The sequence below is a fragment of the Dipodomys spectabilis genome, unplaced genomic scaffold (assembly GCF_019054845.1).
Source record: "Dipodomys spectabilis isolate Male_0828 unplaced genomic scaffold, ASM1905484v1 ptg000040l, whole genome shotgun sequence".
In the NCBI taxonomy this organism is placed as follows: Eukaryota; Metazoa; Chordata; class Mammalia; order Rodentia; family Heteromyidae; genus Dipodomys; species Dipodomys spectabilis.
The window spans coordinates 2,051,016-2,066,585 of record NW_024870717.1 but is presented as its reverse complement, the minus strand read 5'-3'; the positions used below and the strand labels follow the sequence as shown (position 1 = coordinate 2,066,585).

The window sequence follows — 15,570 nt, the reverse complement described above, 5'->3', positions numbered from 1 at the left end:
AGTTTATATGCGTATATATAAAGATGGAATTTTATATGAAAAACAGATCTTTGGAGGAAAGAGCAATGAGAAGGAAATAGAGGGAGTATAATCAAATACATTAAATATATTATGGAATTGTCATTTCTGACAATTAATATCTATTAACAAAATAACTAAAAATTAAAAAAGAACACACTGCCTTCTAGTGTTCATTAAGAGAGCCATGATCTGTCCTCTGGAAAAAAAAAAAAAACTCATGTTAGATAAACTTTGTCCATGCATAATTTATATTGTTTGCCAATTATTTAACTTGATGAATAAAAATTTTTCGAATAAGATTCCATGACAAAAAATATAAAACAGTTACTTAGCAATTGTTTGAGGAAAAGTTATTGTCATGGGATTTAAGAAACAGAATTACTATTTCCCTACAAAGCAATGAATTAGGTTTTCTAATCTAGTATTTGTAGTAAGTTTGCAGAACATAACTGGCATGAAAAACAACTAATTGTGCGTCTTGTTTCTTGAATGAGTGATATTTTAATCATTGTCTTTTATTCAAATAAATACTTAGGTTTACATTTCAAATAAGTGCAATTTTATCTCCTTTCAGAACAAGTACTTACCCTGCAATTAAATGTACTACCATATTCAGGTATTAAGAAGCTAAATTTTCTATGTTTTATATGTAGCTCTACATATCCAGAATGACGATTTTTTATTCATAAATGTCTAATGTCATATTTTTGCTTCATCAATATAAATTGTCTCATGAGGTTGTAGTGAAGGCTCCAGTAACCAAAGTAGTCAAAACCATTTCCTGAATTCTAAACTTTAAACCAAATAATTTTTAAGCTTTGATAATATCATTTATTGTCTCATCAGAGCAATTAAGCTAAAACAAATACTACTTTTTAAACATTTCACTCACATTGTAAAGAATATTAACATAGGTCAAAAAGAGACTAATTATTTCAGACTCATCATATTTGGTGATCTTAGTGTGAGGAATGCAGAGAGTAGTATTCAATACATAGTACTGATTAAATTAAATTATATATCTGGATTTCTAATTTGGAGGTTAATCACATAGAAACAAGAAAACAATAAAAAATTACTTAGGGATCAACAGAAAAAAATATTTGTGCATGTGCCACAGTTGCTTTATTAGTTTGTAGGTGAACACTGGACTTCGATTTATATCTTGGCTGTTGTTGTGAATAATGTGAATAACAATGAACTACAGATATGTTTATGTTACCCAGAGAGAAATAATCACACGATTGTGTGTGATTATTTCAACTTTGGATTTCTTTAGAAAACTGCATACTACTTTCTACAACGAGAACACTAACCTGTATTTTGACCAAGAGTGTAGAAAATTTCCTTTTCTCCACAGTGTCGCCAGCCAACATTATTACCTTTTGAGTTTGTTTAAAGGGCAGGTTTTTACTGTGTGCAGTATCCAAGACTGGCCTTAGACTCAAATACTTTTACTCCAACCTCCAATCACTTGGAATTACCAGTCTTTACCACCATACCTGGTTCCTTGGATATTTTTGATAAGAGTTATAACAGTTAAGAAGTAGTATCATAGTAATTTTGAATTACATTTCTCTAGTGAACTCCTCACAAAGCATTAAGCCAGCATAGAAGTTGTATTAAATACAAATTTGTAAATCCACAGGCGATTTTCATGGCTTTTTGGAAAACATGTTTATTCAGAAATTTTGCTCATTTTTAATCAAGTTTCTTGTTAATCTCATCTTTAATCTCTCTATAGAAAATCAATAATTAATTCAAGGTAGTAGAAAGGAAAAAAATTAAGCAGCTCCTAACATTTTTAATTTCTTAATAACATGATATTGCTTAAATCATTTTCTGTTAACGCTTGAGACTATATAACTCAATTTAGTTAGACCTTTTACAAGGCTATATATATTTTATTTATTTTACTTTGTTCTTACCAAAGCCTGCATGACTCATTTCACTTGGTTTCTTTCAGTCTCATGTAGTTCAGATTTCAAATTGAAGAATAAATGGAAGGAAGCAAACAAAAAATATAGTTCCCCTCATCTGATGATGAGGAAAGTGTTCATCCTTCTAAGGACCTATGATAGAATATCAAAAAGACTATTTATTCTTCTAGGTTTTCCTTATCTTTGTGATGTAACGTAAATGATGTAAAACACAACATACTGCTTAGATACTTTGATGTTTTATCAGATTTGCACATTTTCATATGGATTTCACCTCAGTCTACAACCTTCATTCATCGTTCTGTCTCTGATATTTTTGCACTATCACGACATAAGATAACTAGTTTGATTTACAGCATAAGAAGTTATCCACCTGGCTTCCTTGGAAGCAGAGCATGGTCAATAGATATTACTTCTGGTTGCTCACACTACATGTAATGGTTTCTGTACTACTTATCACATACTATTTAGTACTTAAAAAAGAATGCTGGCTAAACTCAAAGCTCATTCATAGGTTTATGTTAAGTGTTTCACAAGTTTTATTCTCTTAATTCTTAAGATAACATTTGCTATAATGCTAATGTTATTACCATTGTAGTGTTGGGAAAAATTGTAGTTAAAGACAGTAAGTGCATGGCCCAAAGACACGCACAGTGAGGAAGGAAATGAATCAAAGTTTCCAAAAGTCTTTCAGCAATACCAAGAAGGTGGGTAAAATCTCTCCATTCTCTTACACTCTCAATTCAATATTCATATTGTCCAGGAAATAACAGCCTAGCAAATACTGCCCATAGTGATTGTTTTTTGTCACATTTTGTCTTCAATACAGACTGTGTTGGTGACATTGGGTTATCATGCACAGAGCTGAGCTTACAAATTGAGGTCTGAAGACAGCCAAATTTCTTCTGTCCCACAGTTCCAGTTTCTTTTTTAAAAAGTACTAAAACTTTTAAATATCATCACTTACTCTCTTTTAATCTCCAAACGAATTAAATTGGCATATAATCACTCCAAAAGTCTTTCAAATTAGATGATAAAACAGGCCTCCATGAAATAAATTTTCTTTTACTTTTAAAATTATTCTAAAAGCCTTGTGCTGGCTGGTCACACCTATAATCCTATCTACTCTGAATATTTGCTCAGGAGACTGAGATCTGTGGATAACACTTGGGAACCAATCAGCGCCAAAAAAAACAAAAAAACCTTCATGAAATTATTTTTCAAAATGTTTAATGAAGTAGCAAAGAGCCAGGAATTGAGGTGTAGCTTATAGAGTAGCTCACCAATCTAGACAGGAAAGACCTAACAAGACCTTGAAGCCCCGATATTAAACTCTGAGCACACCAATATACATGCATGGCGTGTGTTCGCATGCACGTGTGTGTTCGCTTGCGTGCTGCCGCACACACACACACACACACACACACACACACACACACACACACACATTTATTCAAATTACCTTCATATCAGTGTTCTGCATTAATTTCTTTGTTAACGATATTATATGGGTAAAATAGAGGAAATAAACTCTTTCATCTCAGAACATTTTGTATGTTTTTTTTGTAATAATACTGTGCAGAGGGATCACATTTACAAGAACAAGGAAACTCGTACGTTTCCTAACAAGCATTGTTACCTTCTCCTTTATATTTCCCCTATCATCCCTTCCCTCACACCTCCACAAGTACACTCCCCTTACCCTTCCTTCCTCTGCCTAAATTGTAAAGTTCATTTTTCAACATAGTGTCTTGTGCATCTCATTGTTACAATAGGTCAACCTGTATCCCTATTTGAGCATTTTTTCCCTTCCCCTCCCCAAATTAGAGAAGCATACATACAAGATGTAAGTGCACCAACTTCAAATACAGAGAAAACAGGGGTTATAGCATTGGGAGAAACATACAGAGAAACCAAAAAAAAAAAAAAAAAATGACATCGCACATTATAAGTACGTTAGAAACAATAGTAAGAAACAAAAAACCACTAGTGTCCCTATCTTGGGGTTCAATTTCTTTAACATCATCTGATCTGGTTATATTCACATATCTTTTGAAATTTTCTGCTTATCCCAGACATAAATTCATTATTGAAAATAAGGGAAATCATGAGACCTATGTTTCTTTGGACTTGGCTTACTTCACTCAATATTTTTTTTTTCCATTTCCTAACAAATTGGGAGATGTCATTCTTTCTGATGGAGGCATAGAATTCCATTGTGTATATATACCACATTTAATTGATCCATTCATCTAATGGGTGCATCTGGTTTGGTTCTATATCTTAGCTATCGTAAATAATGTTTCAATAACTATCGTTGTGTTGGTAGTTTTAGTATGGTCTTGTTTATGATCATTTGAGTAAATCCCCAAAAGTGGGATTATTGTGTCATAGGGAAGGTTTATGTGGATTCTTCTGAGGAACCTCCATACTGCTTTCCAAAGTAGTTGAACAAGTTTACACTCCCACCAAGAAGGCAGTATGGTTCCTTTGTTGCCACATACCTTTCAGCAGCTGTTGTTGTAAAAATATGGAACGCTCCAAGAATTTGCATGTCATCCTTGTGCAGGGTGCATGCTAATCTTCTCTGTATCATTCCAATGTTAGTGTATGTGATGCTAAATTGAGCACAGTACATTTATTATATAGAAAGTATAATTTTTATTGATTTTATTAAACTAGACAATTCAACAAAAAGTAGGTTCAAAAGAATAGTTGTGAAATTTTAGAATCATGTATTTCTTACATAAGCACACATTTAAGAATAAAATCAATATAGACATGCCAAAAACAAAATAATTCCTGATATTTGTAGTTCAAGAGATGTGTAGGAGGAAGAATTCAATTATTCTATACAAGGCACCTGTCAAAATGAACATTGCAGCAACTCTTAAGTTTTAATGTTTTAAATATGCTTAATTTTGGGATTTTGCTTATATATGCCAAAAATAGGACTGTTTGGCAGGTCTAAAACTTTTCTGTAAAGTATTTAAGATTTTTGGTAGCAGACATTAAGTACTAAGTATGTACATTTCAGAGTTTATAAAAACTTTATTAATGAGAAGTTGCAAAGTCTTTGTGTAAAGAAGCAGAGTGAAGAGTTAAGATTTTAACTACACAGTTTCTGTTAAAACTTTAGGAATTCCTTACTTTATTTATTAGCAAGGAATAAATGATGATATAAGCTATGATGTACACATGTATGTTTCTATTCACACACATACATATACACATGTATACATGCAGACATGGAGAAAGACACATAATTTCAGCCAACACAATTTTCACCAGTTATTGAATATGACTTAAACGGAATACTTGGAACAATATATATTGAAGATGTATTTGTCCCTAAGAGTTCATTTACCACTCCTCTTATCTCTTAAAACAGGTAGTTTTAGAGAGATTTGACTTACAAAATGCAGTACAAGTGATAGCAAGTCACTTGGAAACCTCAGTAAGTATAATTCATATGGTGTCTCCCTGCTCCTCAGGTAATGCTTACTCTTGTAGACACTCTCAACAACCAAAGTAGCAGGAGAATACCCTGGTAAAGAGTAAAGTAATAAGGGTTTAAATGGCATCCTTACTTGAGCTCTTTTTCCAACAACCAGCATGAATTCCTAGGCAGATGAGTGAGTCCTCAGAAAACTGGACTCTACATATACATTTAACTAACCCATGTGAAAATTCCTATGTGAGAAATGCTGACTGAGGTCTTGCTGATTTCCTGGCCAAGAAACAAGAAAAAAAAGAAAGTATTTTTAATGTTTTAAAGTTTGAGAATAATTTGTAACCTGTCAATAAATGTGTAGAACACAATTATACCAACTGACAAAAAAATGATGGCATTTATGTGCTCTTGGACTTGCCCAGTGATTTTAGATGTGTCTACACAGGTAGAATCAGCATAAATCAAGCCAGCATTTCTTCATTTAAGATATAAGGATACTGGTTGACCTATGTAACAATGAAATATACAAGACACTCTGCCAGAGGATGGGTGAAGGGGGGAGGTGGAGAGGTTTGAAGGGAAGGGATGGTAGGGGAAAAACAAAGGAGGGGGTAGCAATGCTCAATAAGAAATGTACTCATTACCTTACTTACGTAACTGTAACCCATCTATACAGTATTTATAATAAAAATATATGTTAAAAAGATACAAGGAAAACTTCTCTGCTTATATGAAGATGTATTTGTCACTCAATATAAGTAAGGTATTGGCTTTAGAACCACAGGCTTATTTCTTTGGATACTCAAAAACTCTACATGAACACAGTATATTATTTACGTTAGAATCTGCCCACAAGCTAGTGCAGTATAATTGCTATGAGAATTTTTACTACATTCTATATGTATATGCACTATAAACAGATACAAATTATTTCAGATAAATTTTGTATGCAGTTTGTGGAAGGAATTTGGAGAGCAATTTTGAAAAGCACAAATTTCATCAAAAAGACCAGTCTGCAAATTGTAATGAGGAGCTAATACAGCATCATTGAAATAGTACGGAACTCCAAGGAGAAGTATGTGAATTGAGACAATATCAGAAAATGTAACAACCCAAGGACTTTTTAGACATGCAGCTGCTAGATTTCTCATGTAGAGCTTTCATAACATTTTGTGAAGCACAAATCAGAACCTCACTGAAGTGTAGATGGTTTTCCCTCAACTTTCTCTCATGATCAGTCACTATCAATCAACATATAGCTAATCTTGAATAATTCTCTAATAAAATGTTGATGGAGGGGCTGGAAGGTTGGCTCAGTGGTAGAGTGCTTGCCTTGCATGCATCAGGCCCTGGGCTCGATTCCTCGGGACCACATAAGCAGAAAAGAGCCAGAAGCTGCACGGTGGCTCAAGTGGTAGAGCACTAGCCTTGAGCTAAAAAGGTGAGGGACAGTGCCAGGGCCCAGAGTTCAGCCTGCATGACCGACAAAAAAAAAAAAAAAAAAAAAAAAACAAGTGACCAGGTACTAATACCTTGGTAGTCAAAATGTTGATGGAGTGTTTATATGCAGAAAACCTCGGAAGACTAACTTTTCCAGTTAGGACAGTCTGTATTCTATGATCCAGCTGAGAGAAAACTAGGTAAACATCCATTTAGAACCTTCTGAATAATTCTGATTCTGCCCATATCACTTATCTATCCACACCTCTTCCCGAGTGAAAGGAATTGAAAAGAATTTGTCATTTAAAATTTAAATTTAGGGTTCCGGGAAGATAGCTGAGGAGAAGCTGGAAGCTAAACAAGCTCTCATATAGAAAGCAGTTTCAGTGCTCTAGTGAAGAGTCCTAAGCTAGAGAATCACACCAAGTGTGCAACCACAGTACAGAGTGTTAGGCCAGAGAGGAAAAATCCAGGCCAGGAGACAAATCTGAGCACTTGCCAACAGCCATGTTTGCGAATGTGGCAGGGGCAGTCGTGGCCGGAGCCACCATACCTGCAACACAGAGAGTCTAGGACAAAGGCACCAGACACAGTAAGCAAGAGGATTCTACTCAACACCAGCAAGAACTGACAAGGAGCAGACATCTTCATCCTTCAGACCACAGGCCCAGATATGACCCAGGAACCAGACTCCTGTGTGAGTAGGAGCCTGTCTTCCTCACTCCTTCTCAGGGAACAGAGATGGGAAGGCTACCCCTCCCTGCCCACTACCAGAGATCTCCCCCTTTGATACTGGCAAAGGCCTGGCTGTGCAGCTAGCTCCAACTCAGTCCTTGGATGAAAACAAAAAGTCATTTAGCAGTTCACAGGAATCTAACCTGAACTTCCAGGCTCAGCTCCACCCAGGGAAAATTCACCCAGCCCAGTCCTGCAACAGCCCCAAGGAGCGGCTTTCTTCACTGGATAAACAGAGCCACAGACTGCCCCTCCCTACAACAGTCTAGACAATCAATTGAAATTCAGTAACAGTAAACCCTGAGAATGGCTCCTGGCTGGGCTCTGTGACTACCTCAGAAGCTAGCCCCTCAGAGCAAAGCTACTGTTCGATGAAAGGCCTCAACACTACCCAGAACCTACCCCATCACAGCATCTCCAAAGTAGAAGAAACAGCCATCACCCTCTTTTGGGATACTCAAAGCAGATATCCCTCCCATTGAACTAGCCTGGAAGGAGGATGACAATATCCTGGGTAAAGCAAAGCATTTTTCTGCCTACTCAAACAACCTGACTTAAGAAAACAATAAAGTTACAGGAAAGTAAAACACCACAAGCAGACCAGAGACTCCAAAAAGAGACTGGATATGGACACAAGAGAAATACAGGATCTTCCCATCTCACCCAAAAAAAGCAAAGAACTCTTTTGGTACCTTTAATTAATTTTTTTTAATTGTGAAAAAACTTTACAAAGGGGTTACAATTACATGGACAAGATAATGAGTACATTTCTTATCAAGCATTGTAGCCACCTCCTTTTTTTCCCCTTCCAAGCCTCCCCCTGCCCCGGAACCAAATCCTGCCCCCACCCCCCCACCAAAGTTGTAAAGTTCGTTTTCGACATGACAACTTGTACTTCTCATTGTTGCAACAGGTCCACCTGTATCCTTATATAAATGACTTGTTTTCCCCTTCCCCTTCACAAATTATACCGACACCAAATACATTGAAAGCAGGGGTTATAATGTGGGGGAGGGACATACAAAGCAACAAAGAAATAATCTTATAAATGCAATAGACACAAATGCATGAAAGAAAAAAACATTTAAATACATATCTTAGGGTTCATTTTCCTAACATCACTTATCTGAACTTTTCTGCTTGACTGATACATATACTAACTATTGCAAATAAGGGAAACCATGGGATCTATGTTTCTTTGGGCTAGGCTTACTTCACTTAATATAATCTTTTCCAAGTCTTTCCATTTCCTAAAAAATGGGGCCAATGTCCTTCTTTCAAATGGAGGCATAGAATTCCAGTGTGTATATATACCACATTTTCTTGATCCATTCATCTACTGAGGGGCATCTGGGTTGGTTCCAGATCTTAGCTTGGGTAAATAATGCTGCAATAAACAAAGTTGTGCTGGTAGGTTTAGTGTGGTCTTGTTTGTAAACATTTGGGTAAATGCCCAATAGTGGGATTGCTGGATCATAGGGGAGCTCTATGTGGAGTCTTTTTTGAAACCTCCATACTACTTTCCAAAGTGGTTGAACAAGTTTACAGTCCCACCAACAATGAATTAAGGTTCCCTTCTGTCTACATCCGCTCCAGCATCTGTTATTATTAGAGTTCTTGATTTTTGCCATTCTAACTGGTGTGAGGTGGTATCTTAATGTTGTTTTGATTTGCATTTCTTTTATGGCTAGGGAGGTTGAGCGTTTCTTCGTGTGTCCATTGGCCATCCTTCTTTCTTCTTCAGAGAAGTTTCTCTTTAAGCCTTTCGCCCACTTATTTATTGGGCAGTTGTTTCTTTGAGGATTTGTTGTTGGGGGGGATTTAATTTTTTGAGTTCCAAGTATATTTTAGATATGAGTCCCTTATCTGTTGTATGGCTAGTGAAGATCTTCTCCCAATCCGTGGGATTTCTATTGATCTTGCTAGCTATGTCCTTTGCCAGGCAGTAGCTCTGCAATTGCATGCAATCCAGTTTGTCCAACCTTTTTTTGATTTTTTTGTTTTTCTGGGTCTCTAGTAAGAAAATTTTTAATATTTAACTTTAAAAATTGTTTTCTATTAACTTTTTCTCTTCCTCTTCTAATTTTTATTTTAGGGGTATATGTATATGTGTGCTTTTTTTCATTTTTGTTTAGCTCTACTGACCTTTTGACCCTTTTCTCCTTTCTTTCTCATTCTTTTCACTTTTTCTTCTCATTCATTCTTCTTTGCATGATTTAATTGCTGTTCTCCTCATTCTCAGATATACCTGTAGTCGATTATTAGACGTTATCCCCCCTTGTACAACTTAATCCAGAAATTTATTACTGAATTCAAAACCTCTTAGAATTAAATTCCTTAATAGCCATACTACCTCTATATACCTATATAAAATTTTAAGCATTCTTATTTTTTAACTTTTCACATCTCCTTTCTATCCCTCCCGTTCTCTTATCCTATTCCCGTCCTTCTCTGAATATTGCGTTTTTAATTTGCATCATTCTTCAGTGTTTCGCTTTTTATTTTTTAATTTTTGTTTCACTATTTTTGCTTGTCTCTTTTTCTCTTTCTTTTTTTCCCAGTCTCTACTATCATTCTATTGAACTTATTTCCCTCTACCTTTCCACATCCCTCTATTCTTATTTATATCCACACCTCTCACTAAACTTAATAATTTCTGGTTTGCCAAATTCTTTTTTGTGGTTCATAGCCTATTAATAAATAGTTGTTTGATGTTGAAAAATATATCTGTTGAACTAGATTACATCTTCAGGCTTTTGACTGTGCAACTACAGACTTTGTTGATGCTTGCCTTATGATAATTTTCTAGCACAAACTGGTGTTACTCTCATCCCAAATGGGCAGAATAAACCGGAAAAATACAAGAAAAATGGCAAGTCCGGGTATCTCAACTCCCACTCATGATAATCATGGACAGAACAGATGATGAATAATCCAGTGGAGAGCTCCCAAAAAGCTCTACAAACACTAATGGTAAACATGGTAAAAAAAGAATTGAAAATCTGCAAAGGACTCTGTGTGAGCATGATAGAGAGATAGGAGGCAAACCAAAGGTCAAAACAGGAAGCTCATAGGTGTGAGAAAGCTACTCAAAGACAGATAAAAGAATTGCATGAGCAGCTTGTGAACACTCAAAGAGAAATAAAGGAATTGTGTGAGTAGGCTGAGATCAGTCAAAGAGAACTACAGGAATTGCATGAACGTGAGGAAGCTAATCAAAGAGTAATAAAGGAATTGCAAGAATGGGATGAGCATAGACAAAGATCACAAGAGGCATTCATGGAATCCATAAACAGAGAGCTGATAGAAGTCAGGGAGTACACAAAGGGAATGCTGAATGGATCCCAACAGAAGGAATGGGAGTCCAAGGAAACCATAACCAATCCACCAAGTGATTTGAGAATAAACACTGAACACCAAATTAAGGAAGGAAAGAATTTCATACAAGATCTAAAACAAAGATCCATCAAAGAATTAGAAGCCATAAAAACTGACCAACTCGAAGGAAAAGAAAAAAAAAATAGAAAGTCTGGATAGTAGGATAGGCCATGCAGAAGATTGAATTCTGAGGATAGAAGACAGCCTAGATATTATAGAGAAAGAACATACAACCATCCAAGACAAATCCAAGAAATATCATAGATCTATTCAACATTCAACCCTTGGAAGACACCATTAGAAGGCCTAATCTGAGGATAATGGGTGTAGAGGAACACCTAGAGCCAGAAGTCAATGGTCTAGGAAATTTGTTTAACAGGATCGTAGCTGAGAACTTCCCAAACATGCAAGAAGATAGGTCCATTCAGATACAAGAAGCTTTTAGAACTCCCAATAGACTAGACCAGAACAAGATATCCCATTGTCACATTATAATGCACAAAGGATTAATTCAGAACAAGGAAAAGATCCTTAAAGTTGTCATGGAGAAAATATCAATCACCTATAAAGGGAAATGAATTAGAATCACCTCAGATTTCTCAGCAGAGACAATCAAAGCAAGAAGAGCCTAGAATGGTGTAAGCCATGCCCTAAAGACAAACAACTATCAACCAAGAATATTTTATCCAACTATACTCTCCTTAGTAATCGGAGGTCAAATAAAACCCTTCCATAGCAAACAAAAATTGAAACAATATATCCCCACCAAACCAGCCCTACAAAAGAATTTTAAAGATGTCCTACACAGAGAAAACCAACAAGACCACAATAAAGGCCAAGAAACAGCACCCAAACTGAGAATCCAAGAACCATAGGAAGAACACAGTTACAGCAGCCCCGAAGTAGTTAGATAAAATGGCAGGAACTCCCAAATACCTCTCAGTTCTATCTCTCAACATTAACGGGCTTAACTCTCCAATTAAGCGACAAAGTCTGTCTACTTGAATTAAAAAGCAAGATCCTTCTATCTGCTGCCTTCAAGAGTCACATCTTGCCCACAAAAACAAACACATTTTCAATTTTAAAGGCTGGAACAAAATCTACCAAGCAAACGGCCCCCATAAACAGGAAGGAGTTGCAATCCTAATATCAGATAAAATAGGCTTTTAATTAAAATTAGTGAAAAGGTCGGTACATACTAATTAAGGGATCACTCCTTCAGGAGGATATTACAATTCTAAATATTTATTTGCCAAACAACAGAGCACCCCTAATTCATCCAAGAAACACTACTTTCCCTCAACTCCCACAAAGATCCATAGACATTAATTGTTGGGGACTTTAACACACAATTTTCCCCACTAGATAAATAAACATCGCAAAAACTCAACAGAGAAACCGCAGATATAGACAACTGCATAGACCAACTAGATTTAACCGACTTCTACTGAATATTTCACCCAGCAGCATTAGACAATACGTTTTTCTCAGCAGCACATGGAACATTTTCCAAAATAGACCACATATTAGGCCACAAAGCAAACTTGTCCAAATTCAGAAACAGTGAAGTTACACCTTGCATTCTCTGAGACCACAAGAGAATATAATTAGAACTTAACACCAAAAGCCACCAAAGAAAGTCATGTAACACATGGATCCAGAACAACACACTGCTGAATCACGATTGGGTCATGGAAGAGATCAGAAAGGAAATTCAAATGTTCATGATATTCTACAAAATTGAACACACCAATTACTAGCTCCTCTGGGACACAGCAAACACAGTATTCAGAGGCAAGTTTATACCTCTGAATTCCTACATCAACAAATTAGAGAGACCTGAAACCACTTTAATGAGACATCTGAGCCTCCTTGAAAAAGAGCAGCAAGTTAAACACAATCCAGTAGATGGAAATGAATAATTAAAATTAAATCATAATTAAATGAATTGGAATGTAAAAAAAAGAAAGTTTCAAGAAACCAAAGAGTTGATTCTTTGAAAAAAGTAACAAAAATGACACACCCTTAGCAGAAAAAAAAGAGAACACACCCAAATAAACTCAGAGATAAGAATGGAAACATCATCACAGAAACAACTAAGATTCAGAACATTATAAGGGAATGCTTCTAAAACCTTTCTACTAATGAGTTTGAGAACTTGGCAGAAATGGACCTTATCCAAGCAAATACTGACATTCCAAAACTAAGCCAAGATGAATCAAAGTATTTTAAAAGGTCTATATCAAGCATTGAAATAGAAACAGCAATAAGAGACCTCCTATCTAAGAAAAGCCCAGGACCAAATGGTTTTACAGCGGAATTCTATAAGGCAGAGCTCACACCAATACTCTTCCAACTCTTCAATGAAACTGAAAGAGAAAGTTCACTACTAAACTCATTCTATGAGGCCATCATAACACACATCCCAAAACCAGGAAGGAACTCATCAAGGAAAGAGAACTATAGATCCATTTCTTCGATAAACATTGATGCAAACTTCTCAACCAAATTTTGGCCAATCTACTTCAACAATTCCTCCAAAAAAATCATACACCACGATCAAACAGGTTTCATTTCAGGGATGCAAAGCTGGTTTAATATGTGCAAATCAATTAATATAATTCATCACATCAACAGAAGCAAGGATAAGAACAACATAGTTATCTCAATAAATGCAGAAAAAGCAATTGACAAGATCCAACACCCCTTTTTATGGAGGTTCTGGAAAAATGAGGAATCCATGGAACCTTCCTCAATACAATAAAGGCTGTATATGACAAACCTGTACTTATACTTAATGGTAAAAAACTATTTCCCCTTAACTCAGGAATGAGACAAGGATGCCCACTCTCTCCACTTCTCTTCAGTCTAATATTGGAATGCCTAACTACAGCAATAAGACAAGATGCAAATATAAGAGAGATCCAAATAGGGAAAGAAGAAGTAAAACTCTCCCTCTTTGCAGATGACATGATCTTGTATTTAAAGAATCGCACAGAGTCCACTCCAAAATTACTCAAGCTGATTCAAAACTTCGGCAAAGTAGCAGGGTATAAAATTAATCCTCAAAAATCAATGGATTTTCTGTATGCCAACAATAAGAAAAGAGTGGCTGAAATTAGGATAGCAACTACATTCGTAATAGCCCCATAAAAAATAAAATACCTAGGAATTAAATTAACCAAAGAAGCGAAGGACCTCTATGATGAAAACTTTAAAAAACTGAAAAAGGTAATCAAAACTGAACTTAGAAAGTGGCAAAAACTCCCATAATCCTGGATTGGGAAAGATCAACATCATGAAAATGGCAATACTTCCAAAGGCTATCTACAAATTCAATGCGATATCTATCAATATTCCAACCTCATTCTTCAAGGAAATGGAAGAGGGAATCAAAAAATTCATATGGAACAATAAAAGACACTGAATAGCAAAAATGATCCTTAACAGAACAGTGCTGGAAGAATATCAATACCACATTCAAATTCAACTACAAAGCCATAGTAATCAAAACAGCTTGGTACTGGCACAAGAACAGACCTCAGGACCAATGGAATAGAATTGTAAACCCAGAAATGAACTTACAGACCTATAGCCATTTAATCTTCGGTAAGTGAGCTAAAAGATAGAATCAAAGAAAGACAGTCTCTTCAGTAAATGGTGCTGGTAAAATTTGTTAACAATTTGTAGAACACTAAAGCTAGATCCTTATATATCACCCTTCACCAGAATCAACTCCAAATGGATAAAAGACCTCATACTCAAAGCAGACACTCTGAAAACATTGCAGGATGGAATAGGAGAAACCCTAGGTCTTGTTGGCACAGTCCGAAATTTTCTTAATAGAGACCCAGAAACACAACAAATCAAAGAAAGGTTGAACAAATGGGATTGCATAAAATTGCAGAGCTTCTGCCTGTCAAAGGACATAGCTAGCAAGATTAACAGAAAGCCCACGGATTGGGCTTTCTGTTGGCCATAAAATGGACAAGGGTCTCATATTTAAAATACATCTGTAACTCAAAAATTTAAATACCCCAACAAATCTTCAAAGAAACAACTGCCCAATAAATAAGTGGGCTAAAGACTTAAAGAGAACCTTCTCTGAAGAGGAAAGAAGGATGGCCAATAGACACATGAAGAAATGCTGAACCTCCCTAGTCATAAAAGAAAACAACATTGAGATACCACCTCACACCAGTTAGAATGACTATAATCAAGAACTCTAATAACAACAGATGCTGGAGGGGATATGGACAGAAGGGAACACTACTGTATTGTTGATGGGAGTGTAAACTTGTTCAACCAGTTTGGAAATCAGTATTGAGGTTCCTCAAAAGTCTACAAATAGAGTTCCCCTATGACCCAGCAATCCCACTTTGGGTATTTACCCAAATGTTCACATATAAGACCACAGTAGAGCTTCCACCACAACTATGTTTATTGCATCATTATTTACCATAGCTAATATATGGAACCAAACCAGATGCCCCTTAGTAGATGAGTAGATGAAGAAAATGTGGTATATATATACACACTGGAATTCTATGCCTCCATCAGAAAGAATGACATTTGCCCCATTTGTTAGGAAATGGAAAGACT

General features: G+C 35.9%; 1 non-coding gene across 1 annotated transcript; it reads right to left on the bottom strand.

Moving 5' to 3' along the window:
- Positions 1–4,485: 4,485 nt before the first annotated feature.
- LOC122106434 lies at positions 4,486–4,592 on the bottom strand. The gene has a single exon (XR_006147179.1). It is a non-coding gene; the product is annotated as a U6 spliceosomal RNA (small nuclear RNA).
- Positions 4,593–15,570: the final 10,978 nt, after the last annotated feature.